This window comes from Chelonia mydas, chromosome 2 (genome assembly GCF_015237465.2).
Source record: "Chelonia mydas isolate rCheMyd1 chromosome 2, rCheMyd1.pri.v2, whole genome shotgun sequence".
NCBI lineage: Eukaryota > Metazoa > Chordata > Testudines > Cheloniidae > Chelonia > Chelonia mydas.
In genome coordinates, this window is record NC_057850.1 from 181,733,817 (window position 1) to 181,746,523 (window position 12,707).

At 40.5% G+C, this 12,707-nt stretch overlaps 1 protein-coding gene across 14 annotated transcripts in view; it reads left to right on the forward strand.

Annotated features, from left to right (window-relative positions):
* The window catches only part of ULK4 (unc-51 like kinase 4), a 395,815-nt gene that overhangs the window by 65,117 nt on the left and 317,991 nt on the right, over positions 1-12,707 (forward strand). The gene's annotated exons all lie outside the window — the stretch shown is intronic.

Below are 12,707 nucleotides of genomic sequence, written 5' to 3' on the forward strand. Positions count from 1 at the left end.
TTTCACTCCTATGCAATGTGCTAGGATTGTTCTTTGAGGCAGTCCAGACTTCCTCATGTGGTGAAAGCATTATGTAGAAGGAGTGGGATGAACAGATGTACCATCACACTTTCCTATAGGTCTTAAGATCTTGCCGCATTGTTTAGCGGACAAAAGCTACAATTGTAGCATCTATTTACTAACATCTTTGTCTCATATGCACTTGGAGCCAGAGAGATTTCTTCATCTTCCTTGAGGGATTTAGTTCAGTAGGGAGACCTCCCTCTGTTATTTACTTATTCATTATGAATACTACGGAGGTTAGCCTACAGCATTAAAAAAACCCATATTTGATAGAAAGAAAAGGAGTACTAGTGGCACTTTAGAGACTAACCAATTTATTTGAGCATAAGCTTTCGTGAGCTACAGCTCACTTCATCGGATGCATTCAGTGGAAAATACAGTGAGGAGATTTATATACACACAGAACATGAAAAAATGGGTGTTATCATACACACTGTAAGGAGAGTGATCACTTAAGATGAGCTATTACCAACAGGAGATCGGGGCGGGGGAGGCGGGGGCGGGAACCTTTTGTGGTGATAATCAAGCTGTAGCTCACGAAAGCTTATGCTCAAATAAATTGGTTAGTCTCTAAGGTGCCACTGGTACTCCTTTTCTTTTTGTAAATACAGACTAACACAGCTGCTACTCTGAAACCCATATTTGATAGATATCTCCAGTTTACAGTCTTAAATGGACTATAGTCTAGGATTGACCTTAATGTTATTTTTAAAAGAATCATGAGCCTCTGTCATAAACTGATGCATCAGAAAATACTGTTCCACCTCCATTGGTTTCATCAGAATGTGTAAGACAATGATGCTTGCCGATGCTATGAGGGTCCAGAAGTCATGCCAACTACATATGCTGTGAGAATGATCCGTTGTTAAAGGCTTCTGCTGGGAGGTGTGTTCCAGGATTTCTTTCATCTTCCAATAAAATTCCTACTCGTTCTGCAGCAATTCCAAAGTCTCTGGATTTTATTGACTACCAAAGACATTGGCTTCTTTGGGCCTCCTTTGTGGCTAAAAAAACTAGTGCTGCAGAGATGAAGCATGTGTGCATTTTGTGATATTAATGTCTTGGAAATGGTGGCATGCTTAATAAGACTTAAGAGACTCAAACTACTTGATAACAAATGGCTTTTATTCTTTGACATGAATGATCTTTACTTTGTTGGTGTTCAGCTAGAATCCTTTTTATCACAGTTCGAATTTAAATGCTGTTTGTTGCCTTGAACACCCTCTGGAACACCCCTCCTCCCCTTCTTCACATAGCTTTCTGCCCATCTTTTCTTTCTCAGTCAGTTTCTCAGAACATGCAAAAATCAGTTATACAGCATAGTTGATTCAACTTTATCGATTGGATTTCACTGTTAATTCAAGACCAGTTCTGAACCATGACACATTCTTAGAATTTTTTGCGAAGCTGCAGTACTGTTGGAGAACAAATTTTAAATTATGGTTTGCTTCTATCTGTGCTACAAGACAGAAATCTGTTTTTAATTCTATCAGGACATTACTGTATTGTAACTGGGTTTCCCAGTATGGTAGAAATTACACTGCAGATGGGACATTAGGTGCTGAACATACATTTGTCGAGCAGTTGTACTTCAGTTTTTGAGTAAAAATCTTGTTCTCCTCATTTTTAATGTGTGTTGCTTCAAATACCAATTTATCTTGTAGAGCTGGTCAAATTCTGTTACTAACAAAATGCATGATAAATCTCGGCCTTTTGTATCTGTGAATTGTGATCAAAACAATCCTGTATTCAGAAATATTTATTCAGTTATTGTTGTTTGTTTGTTTTACTGTAGTGTCTAGCAGTTTATGTAAGCAAATTTCAGCCTGTGGATTCTCCAAAACTTTTCACCGCCTAGTATTTGCTATTTAGTATATGTAGCGTGTGATTGATCAGCTAATCCATATAGTATTGTTTCTGCTAGGATGGCTTTAGTATTTTTAAGTAGGAGAATAAACACTAATGAATAGGGGTGAGATCCAAAGGCCATTGAAGTCAATGGTAAGGCTTCAGTTGATTTCAGTGTACTTTGTATCTGGCATAAGAATGGTCTGACCCAGTAGGGCCCAAGGTCCATCTAGCCCAGTATCCTGTCTTCCGACAGTGGCCAATGCCAGGTGCCCCAGAGGGAATGAACAGAACAGGTAATCATCAAGTGATCCATTCCCTGTTGCCCATTCCCAGCTTCTGGAAAACAGAGGCTAGGTATGTTAGGATATAGATATTCAGGCCTGTCTGCAAAGGCCTGTACTTTAAGAATTTAGGTGTATTCTTATCACTTGGCTAGTTCTAGAGGTATAAAAGAGAGAATCAAAATCACTGTCTGCCAGTGTAAGGTCCTTCTCTTACTGTGACAGTCTGAGGCCCTGTGCTTAGGCTAAGGCCTTTGGCTAAGCAGCAGAGGCAGCGATAAGCTGGGAAGCGACCGGTCAGATCCTCACATTCCAAACTAGTCACATTGAAATAAGGTGCTATTGGGCTGTTAGGAATACAATCCTGTCCTGATAATGGCTGTCACCTCCAGAGAAAGGGAAGTGCCTAGAAAATATAAAAGGAAACTTAGTTTGATAGCATCCTGTCTGGCAAGAACTCACTTATCAATAGCTGGGATGTGAAATCCTCACTTCTGTATTGTTTTGTCATTATAGTTCCCACTTTGCTATTGTTTGTCTGTATAATCTCTGTCTGGTTCTGTGATTGTTCCTGTCTGCTGTATAATTAATTTTGCTGGGTGTAAACTAATTAAGGTGGTGGGATATAATTGGTTACATAATCATGTTAGGATTGGTTAGTTAAATTTCAGGAAAATGATTGGTTAAGGTATAGCTAAGCAGAACTCAAGTTTTACTGTATAGTCTGCAGTCAATCAGGAAGTGAGTGTGTGGGTGGGGGAAATGGGAACAGGGAATGGGGGTAAGGAAATTGGAATCATGTTTGGCTTAGGGCAGAAATGGGAACAAGGACACAGGTGTAGGGCTCTGTGGTGTCAGAGCTGGGAAGGAGGACACTAAGGAAGGAAACTGGAATCATGCTTGCTGGAAGTTCACCCCAATAAACATCGAATTGTTTGCACCTTTGGACTTCAGGTATTGTTGCTCTCTGTTCATGCGAGAAGGACCAGGGAAGGAAGCGGGTGAAGGAATAAGCCCCCTAACAAGGGACACCATCCCTGCCCATCCTGTCTAATAGCCATTGATGGACTTATCCTCCATGAATTTGTCTAGTTCTTTTTTGAACCCTGTTATAGTCTTGGCCTTCACAACATCCTCTGGCAAAGCTTTTCACAGGTTCACTGTGTGTTGTGTGAATAAATACTTCCTTTTGTTTTAAACTTGCTGCCTATTAATTTCATTTGGCGACCCCTAGTTCTTGTGTTATCAGAAGGAGTAAATAACGCTTCCTTGTTTACTTTCTCCACACCAGTCATGATTTTATAGACCTCTATCATATTCCCCCCCTTAGTCGTCTCTTTTCCAAGCTGAAAAGTCCAAGATTTATTAATCTCTCCTCATACGGAAGCCGTTCCATACCCCTAATAATTTTTGTTGCCCTTTTCTGAACCTTTTCCAGTTCCAATATATCTTTTTGGAGATGGGGCAACCACATCTGCATGGGATTTATACAGAGGCAATATGATATTTTCTGTCTTATTATCTATCCCTTTCTTAATGATTCCCAACGTTCTGTTTGCTTTTTTGACTGCCGCTACACATTGAGTGGATGTCTTCAGAGAACTATCTATAATGACTCCAAGATCTCTTTCTTGAGTGGTAACAGCTAATTTAGACTCCATTTTATATGTGTAGCTGGGATTATGTTTTCCAGTGTGCATTACTTTGCATTTATCAACATTGAATTTCATCTGCCATTTTGTTGCCTAGTCACCTAGTTTTGAGAGATACTTTTGTAGCTCTTTGCAGTCTTCCTGGGATTTATTTTGAGTCGTTTTGTATCATCTGCAAATTTTGCCACCTCACTGTTTACCCCTTTTGCCAGATCATTTATGAATATGTTGAATAAGGCTGGTCTCAACACAGACCCCTGGGGGACACCATTATTTACCTTTCTCCATTTCCGGTTTGGAAATCTCCCTCACATCCTCAACCGTGAAGACTGATGCAAAGAATTCATTTAGCCCTGGTCTACACTACGAGTGTAGGTCGAATTTAGCAGTTTTAGATCGACTTAACCCTGCACCCATCCACACGACGAAGCCATTTTTGTTGACTTAAGGGCTCTTAAAATTCGATTTCTGTAATCCTCTCTGACGAGGGGATTAGTGCTGAAATAGACATCGCCGGGTAGAATTTGGGGTAGTGTGGACGCAATTTCAATTTCTCTGCAATGGCGTTATCATCCTTGAGTGCTCCTTTGGCATCTCAATCGTCCAGCGGCCCCACTGGTGGTTTAGCAGGCTTCCTGCTTCTGATGTACTTTAAAAAAAATTGCTATTATTTTTTGTCTTTGGCTAGCTGTTCTTCAAATTCTTTTTTGACCTTCTTAATTATATTTTTACACTTCATTTGCCAGAGTTTATGCTCCTTTCTGTTTTCCTTACTAGGATTTAACTTCCACTTTTTAAAGGATGCCTTTTTGCCTCTCACTGCTTCTTTTACTTTGTTGTTTAGCCATGGTGGCTCTTTTTTGGTTCTCTTAGTATGATTTTTAATTTGGGGTATACATTTAAGTTGAGTGTCTATTACAGTGTCTTTAAAAAGTTTCCATGCAGCTTGCAGGGATTTTACTTTTACTGCTGTACCTTTTACTTTTTGTTTAACTAATCTCCTCATTTTTGTGTAGTCCCCCTTTCTGAAATTAAATGCTACAGTGTTGGGCCGCTGTGATGTTTTCCCCGCCACAGGGATGTTAAATTTAATTTTATTATGGTCACTGTTACCAAGTGGTCCAGCTATATTCACTTCTTGGACCTGATCCTGTGCTCCACTTTATGACTAAATCAAGAATTGCCTCTCCTCTTGTGGGTTCCAGGACTAGCTGCTCCAATCAGTCATTTAAGGTGTCAAGAAATGTTATTTTGGCCTTAATGAATGGCCTTATTGAATTTTCAGACAGATAATAACTTGTGATGAAACCATTTTTAAGAATACAGTAATGTCATCCAGATACACAAATAACACATAAGTCTAATGAACTTGCCATATTTTTTGTGAAGATATTTCCAGATCTTTATAGTGTTCAACCAAAGATAGCACTATCACCTTTTCACTACTTTATGCAAATTGGTATTTTAGGATAGTCTAAGAAACACCATTATCTCCCTTTGTAACAGTAGAGTATATGTCCTTTTTCATGTGTACTTTTAAAAAAAGTTATAGTAGAGATAGTTTTTTGTTTAGTGCCAACACTATATAACCTACTTTTGCAGCCAAGGGAGAGTACTCTGTTCAAAGGAAAGTGAAGTTGTTTTGTTATTACCAGCACACATAACATGATGTGTGTCTACTTACAAGACATTGAGCTCTACAGCAATTTCTATTATGCTGGAGGCATAGGCAGTTTTATCTCTGTAAGGGTCTGCAGCATTACAAATGTGTTTTAATTCCCACTAATGCTTACTGACACCTCATACCAATGGATTAAAAATGGAGTAACATTGTAAATCTCTGCCACCTACTTCATAAGATATAAAATAGCTCTTGTTTGTGAACAAACTATAGTACTGGCTTCTGAACTGCAGAGAAACTTCTAGATGCCTGAATTGGGGTGAAAATATCCAAGGAATAACATATTAAATTGACATATTATTTTGTCATATGTATAGCTAATGGCTGTCTATGCAGATATAAATCTTATATCTTAGTTCTCTTTTTTTTATTGTAACTATATCTGTTATGTCCATCCAACTTGACAGCTAGTATAAAATGTCTAACTGATGTGTTACATTTAAAATGCCTTTTCAAGACACTGTGGGACTTACTGTTCATTACTAATTGCTCAATAGGGAAAATGTAGGCTGATAGAAAAGAAAAAAAAATAGCCAGAGTGGGGAGAGATGACATATTGTCGATAATTAATATAAATTGACTTTTTTATTACAGTTTTTTCCCAAGTAATAAATAAAAAGTGTAGTCATATTTTATTTATTGGTTATTGCCCTTTAATCTTGAACAAAAAGTCTATGACCCAAATTTTGTACTCTTATATTTGTCCCTAAATCAGAGTTAATTTACATCTGTAATCTATCCTATATTATTCCTGTCAGGAGTAAAAGTAATATTTGTGTTTGTGGGAGAAGAGATTAGTTAGGGCCCATTTTTTGCAAGGCACATTTCTAGACCAGGATTCCTGATCTCGACTCTGCCACACGTCTCTCCCATAGTTCCAGTTGCAGATGACCTGAGAAGGGCCTCTCCATGGATCTGGGGAGGAAACAAGATACTCCTCTGACTCAATGGGCCGCATCATTTTAGGTATGCATGTTTTGTCTATGGCTACAGGGAACTTGGTTTCTTGAATGTGTTCAACAAAGAGAGGAGAAGCATAGGGCTAATTTATAAAGTGTTCAACATTAAAAAGTCAGTATTTGATAACATTTACCACAGAGTGGTATTTCAGAGGCAAGAATTTTCCTCTATACTTAGGTTAGGAAGTTTGTGGTAATGGTTGGTAAATGCTAACTTTTGAGTGCTGTCCACTGCTGTTCTTTCCTTAGTATCCGATATTGTGTGTGTTTGGATTAGTACTAGTGGTATAAAAGCCACAGTCAGGATAAGGGTCTCATTGGGTTAGGCACTATAGAAATACATAGGATGACGCTGTCCCTGTCTTGAAAGGCTTGTAGTCTAATTTTAAGGGATGATACAACAAGTGAGTGTGACAAACAGCTTGAGGGAAGTGGGGTGGATAACAGTAAGTGATAGAAACCTATTGTTACATAGCCTGTGCACAAATAGGTGGTTTTTTTTAAATTGGAAGGTGTATATTTTATTTCATATAATATATTATCAGTTATTCCATAGAGAACACATCTGATGAGGAAGAAGATGCTAATATCAGTTATTATTCAGTTCAGAACCACTGAACCAAAACTGTAGTGTTTTTCTCACTGTTCTGTATTCTCTGTTAGAAGCTTTAAAATATATTATTTTTGTTTTTTATATTAAAACACAAGCTAAAAGACAATAGTGATACCCAGATGCAAGTGCCAATGAGATTGTTGTCTGGAACTTTGCTTCTGCATTCTAAGAGGTTATGAGCCACAAGAACATTATTTGGATGTATTAGAAGCGGGCAACCTAACAGACCAGAGTATTTGCTTACTAAGCAACCAATTTTATGCATGTATCACCTTGCGATGGTAAAAGCTTGTAAACCTTATAACAAAATTCATTTTAAAAAGTCCAGCAAAATAAAAACTTTGTCTAGGATCATTTCACGACCGTCGTATTGTAGTTTACCGAAATATTTGGAGGATAAAGTTTCACAATTAATCTGAAGTGATTTATAAAAGGGGTATAAAGCTTTGAGCTATACCTTGAGACATCCCATGGTAGTGATACTCTGAAATTGTGAATAAAAATCCTGGAATATCAATGAATTTTGTTTCAAAGAATGAAAGAATGTGAATTTTTGCTGATTTTTTGTAGTATCTGGAGACCTTCTCAGAAAATAACAGATAATTGTTTTTATCTAAGGTACTTCTGTGTTTAAAATATTTACTAAGTAGTACTTTGTATTTCCTAGCTTTGCTGTGTCCTTGTTGTATGCATAAGGACACACTCAATTATGGTTTAAATTTTTTATTTTATACCTTTTGTATCAACATTTTAATAAGTCATGTATTGCATACCTATATTAGAAAAGCTATACGATGACAAAATTGATATCTCTTGTGCCCTAAGTCTTTTACTTGTTGAGGGCCCCCCCCCCCCCCAACATGGTATAAAATGCCTGGGTTGGGGGAAAACTTGGGGCTCCCGGCTGGGGGGCACCCTTTGGCATAGGCATAATTTTACTTCTATTTGCGGGGTGGGTAAGAGTCTAGCGGGGCTCGAGCCAGCTCTGCACAGCGGGGTTCAGGGAGGGAGTGCCACCTCCACCCCCGGACTCACTCAGGAGGCCACCCAGCCTGTCTGGGCTGTGGAGGATGCAACCAGAAAATATAACTCACAGCTGGGGCTGTGTGCCGTCCAGGGGGTAGCTGAAGGTGCAGGAAGGAGGTAGCTGGGGTTGTGTGCAGGGAAGGTAGTAGCTCAGGGTACAGGGTGGGAATGGCTAGGGGCTGTGTGCAGGGAGGGGAGTAGCTCAGGGTGCAGGCAGGGGCGTAGCTATGGGTGCAGGCAGGGTGTAGTATAGGGGGGCTCCCAGTGCGGCTCCCAGCTTTGGGGGGAGGGGGAGGAGGGTTGGTGAGGCTCCCGGCTTCAGCCCCGCCCCGGTTGCTCCTGGCTGTGTTGGAGGAGGTTTGCTGGCTTCAGCTCCACACCACTCCCAGCTTTGGGGGCTTGAGGGGGTGCTGGCTTCAGCCCCATGTTGCTCGCAGCTTGGTGGGGGGCTGCTGGCTTCAGCCCTGTGCTGCTCCCAGCTCGGGGAGGGGGTGCTGGCTTTAGCGCTGCTCCTGGCTTCAGTGCAGGGGGGTTGTCGCTGGCTTCAGCCCCGTGCCACTCCCGGCTTCAGCACTGGGGCTTGGGTCACCAGGTTTCAGCTGTGGGGTTCTGCGGCCTTTCTGAAAGGGCTCATGGACCATACCCCCCCCCCCCCCCCCCGGTTGAGAACAGCTGCCCTAAGTAACATCCAACATATGTCTCTGAACATTTGCAGATGGTTAGTTAATGCTTATGATTAATACAAAAGGAGAATTCTGGTCAATGTCACAAAGGCCACTTTTATTTTGTTTCTGAAAGCTTCATGATAGACATGAACCAGTCAATAATAATAAATTACATAGGACTATATTTTGACAGGCATCCTTTATTGAAATCTAGAACAAAATGCGGAAGGAACTAAGGAACTATACCTTGATCAGTATCACCTCATTATCTTGTTGTGTAAACAAGAGCACATTATATCTGCATTTACAAAAGCAGAGCAAATCACCAAAAGAAACTTTAGAAAAAAACAAAATAACTGGTAATCAAGAAGCATTTGTCCCTCAGAAAAATCTTTGTTTAATGATGGTTGCTGTCAGTTTTTCCTTGGCTTTTTTCTTCAGCCCAGTGTGTCTCACAGTTCTGATATGTCTGGGCTATTCTTCTCTTGTCTGCAATTTCCAAATATGGTTCAAAGGTTCAGGATGACCTGTGCTAGCAGTGCCCCCTTTTCCTGCCAGGTATTCTGCCTCCACTGCAGCTATCAAATTTAATTTGCTTCACTCCCATCCTTCTCTTTTAGATTTGTTATTTTAGCTGCTTTTTTGGCAGTTAAAGCACTTTTATTTGTTTTCAAGCTTCCTCACCTCTTCCTGGTCCAGGATCTGAGCAGGAAAAAAGCTAACAGAATGGTAGGAACCGTTAGGAAAGGAATAGGTAATAAGACAGAAATATCAAATGCCTCTATATAATTCCATGGTACGCCCACATCTTGAATAATGCATCCAGATCTGGTCACCCCATCTCAAAAAAGACATATTGGAATTGGGAAAGGTCCAGAGAAGGGCAACAAAAATAATTAGGAGTATGGAACAGCTTCCATATGTAGAGAGATAAGACTGGGACTGTTCAGCTTGGAAAAGAGATGACTAAGAGGGGATATGATACAGGTTTGTAAAATTTTGACTTGTGTGGAGAAGGTGAATAAGGAAGTGTTGTTTACTCCTTCACATAACCCAAGAACTAGGAGTCACCCAATGAAATCAGTAGGCAGCAGGTTTAAAACAAACAAAAGGAAGTACTTCTTCACACAATGCAGAGTCAACCTGTGGAACTCATTGCTATGGGATGTTGTGAAGGCCAAAACAGCGTTCAAAAAATAACTAGATAAGTTCATGGAGGATAGGTTCATCAATGGCTATTAGCCAGGATCGTCAGGGATGCAGCTCCATGCTTTGAGTGTCCCTAACCTCTGTGTGCCAGAAGCTGGAAGTGGACGACAGGGGATGGATCACTTGATGATTGCCTGTTCTGTTCATTCCTTCTGACTCACTTGGCATTGATCATTGTCGGAAGACAGGATACTGGTCTGACCAGTATGTCCGTTCTTTTGCATCTATCTTCATGTTTTTCTGTCAGAGTGCTTTCTTGTGATGTTCTGTATATATAGTTGGTTATAGTAGTACTTTTAGGATTTAGTTAATTAGTAGTAGTAGATAGTTAAGTAGCATTTAGCATGAAATGCCCTCACCAGGTTTTAAACACGGTCAATCATGTGGGATGCAATCCCTAATAGTGACCCCACACTCGATGTTCATTGTGTCTTGGAGAAGGGCACATTAAAGGCAAGTGCTCTGCCTGTAAGTTTTCTCTGTCTTCATCTGCATCTGAATTGATAGCAGAATTGTCACTGCTGTCACACAGCTGTTGCAATGTTTCTGCACACTTAATATTTGAGGTGCAAAGTTGAGGTTGGTCTCCTTCTTATTAATGAGGGTCTTGTCAGCACAGACGGTGTGCTGATTTCGGTGCAGACCACATCTACAGCATCTATACTGGTGTTGACTTTGGTACTGACGTGTTCTGGTGCCAAGTGTGAGTGCAATGTGCTGACCAGTACTCAAATGCCAGTTACTTTACAATTGCCAGCACTAATGCAACCTGCAAATTAGGTTTCAGATGAGGCTGGAGTCTGGACATTTGCTGGCTCCACCTGGAGTGGCTCCTCGGTTGCCATCAGATTACTTGGAAGGTTCTTCAAGATCGAGTTCAGGGACACTTTCCTCCTCTTGTTCACCTTCAAGGCACAGTTCTCAAAAGTCATTGAGACCTCTCAGGGATCATCATCAGTACTAAAGTCAGCACTGCTCCCTCAGTAGGGATTCATAGAATCATTCATAGAACCATTTTGGCCAATCATAGATTCCAAGACTAGAGAGACTATTGTGATCATCTAGTCTGATGTCCTGTATAACGCAGGCCATAGAACTTCCACTAAATAATTCCTAGGGCAGATCTTTTAGAAAAATATCCAGTCTTGATTTAAAAATTGTCAGTGATGGAGAATCCACAATAACCCTTGGTAAATTGTTCCAATGGTTAATTACTCTTACTATGAAAAATGTACACCTTATTTCCAGTCTGAATTTGTCTAGCTTCAACTTCTATCCATTGCATTGTGGTATTCCTTTCTTTGCTAGATTGAAGAGCCCATTCTTAAATATTGGTTCCCCATGTAGGTACTTATAGACTGTAATCAAGTCACTCATTAACCTTTTCTTTGTTAAGGAAAATATACTGAGCTCTTTGAGTCTATCACTATAAGGCATGTTTTCGAATCCTTCAATCATTCTCATGGCTCTTCTTTGAATCCACTCCAATTTATCAACATCCTTGAATTGTGCGCACCACAAGTATTCCAGCAGCGGTCGCTCCAGTGCCAAATACAGAGGTAAAATAACCTCTCTACTCCTACTCAAGATTCTCCTGTTTATGCATCCCATGGCATCATTAGTTCTTTTGGCCATGGCATCACAGTGGGAGCTCATGTTAGCTGATTATCCACTACAGCCCCCAAAACTATTTCAGAATCACTGCTTCCCAAAGTACAGTCCCCAATCCTTAAGTATGGCCTACATTCGTTGTTCCAAGATGTATATATTTACATTTAGCCATATTAAAATGCATATTGTTTGCATTGGGATATGGGGCTCTTAGCCCAACTCTTTATGCCCACCAATGCCATATCTTCAGTGGCCTCCTTGGGACATTCCTTGATCTGCAAGATCTCAGTCCTCAGTTCAGTCCAGGGTAAGGTAGCCAATCCCCTTCATAGTCTCTTCTCTTGAGCCGCCTAGGCTGCAGACTCAGACTGAAGTTGTTCCCTCTGAGCTGGTTCAGTCTGAACCATTGTTATACGAGCAAGTGTTGCCACAGGAGATCTGTTAGCTCCCCTCCCTTCCTCTTCCTCCTCACCAGATCTCTCCATGGTGCTGGATTCCTCCTCCTCCTCCTGTGCCTAAGGATTTTAACAGGTTTCAGAGTAGCAGCCGTGTTAGTCTGTATCCGCAAAAAGAAATGGAGTACTTGTGGTACCTTAGAGACTAACAAAATTTATTTGAGCATAAGCTTTCGTGAGCTACAGCTCACTTCATCGGGTGCATGCAGTGGAAAATACAGTGGGGAGATTTTATGTACACAGAGAACATGAAACAATGGGTGTTACCATACACACTGTAACAAGAGTGATCAGGTAAGGTGAGCTATTACCAGCAGGTGAGGAAAAAAAACCTTTTGTAGTGATAATCAAGGTGGGCCATTTCCAGCAGTTGACAAGAACGTGTGAGGAACAGTGTGTGTGTGGGGGGAGGTGGGGCGGAAACATGGGGGAATAGTTTTACTTTGTGTAATGACACATCCACTCCCAGTCTTTATTCAAGCCTAAATTAATGGTGTCCAGTTTGCAAATTTATTCCAATTCAGCAGTCTGTCGTTGGAGTCTGTTTTTTGAAGTTTTTTTGTTGAAAAATTGCCACTTTTAGGTCTGTAATCGAGTGACCAGAGAGATTGAAGTGTTCTCCGACTGGTTTTTGAATGTTA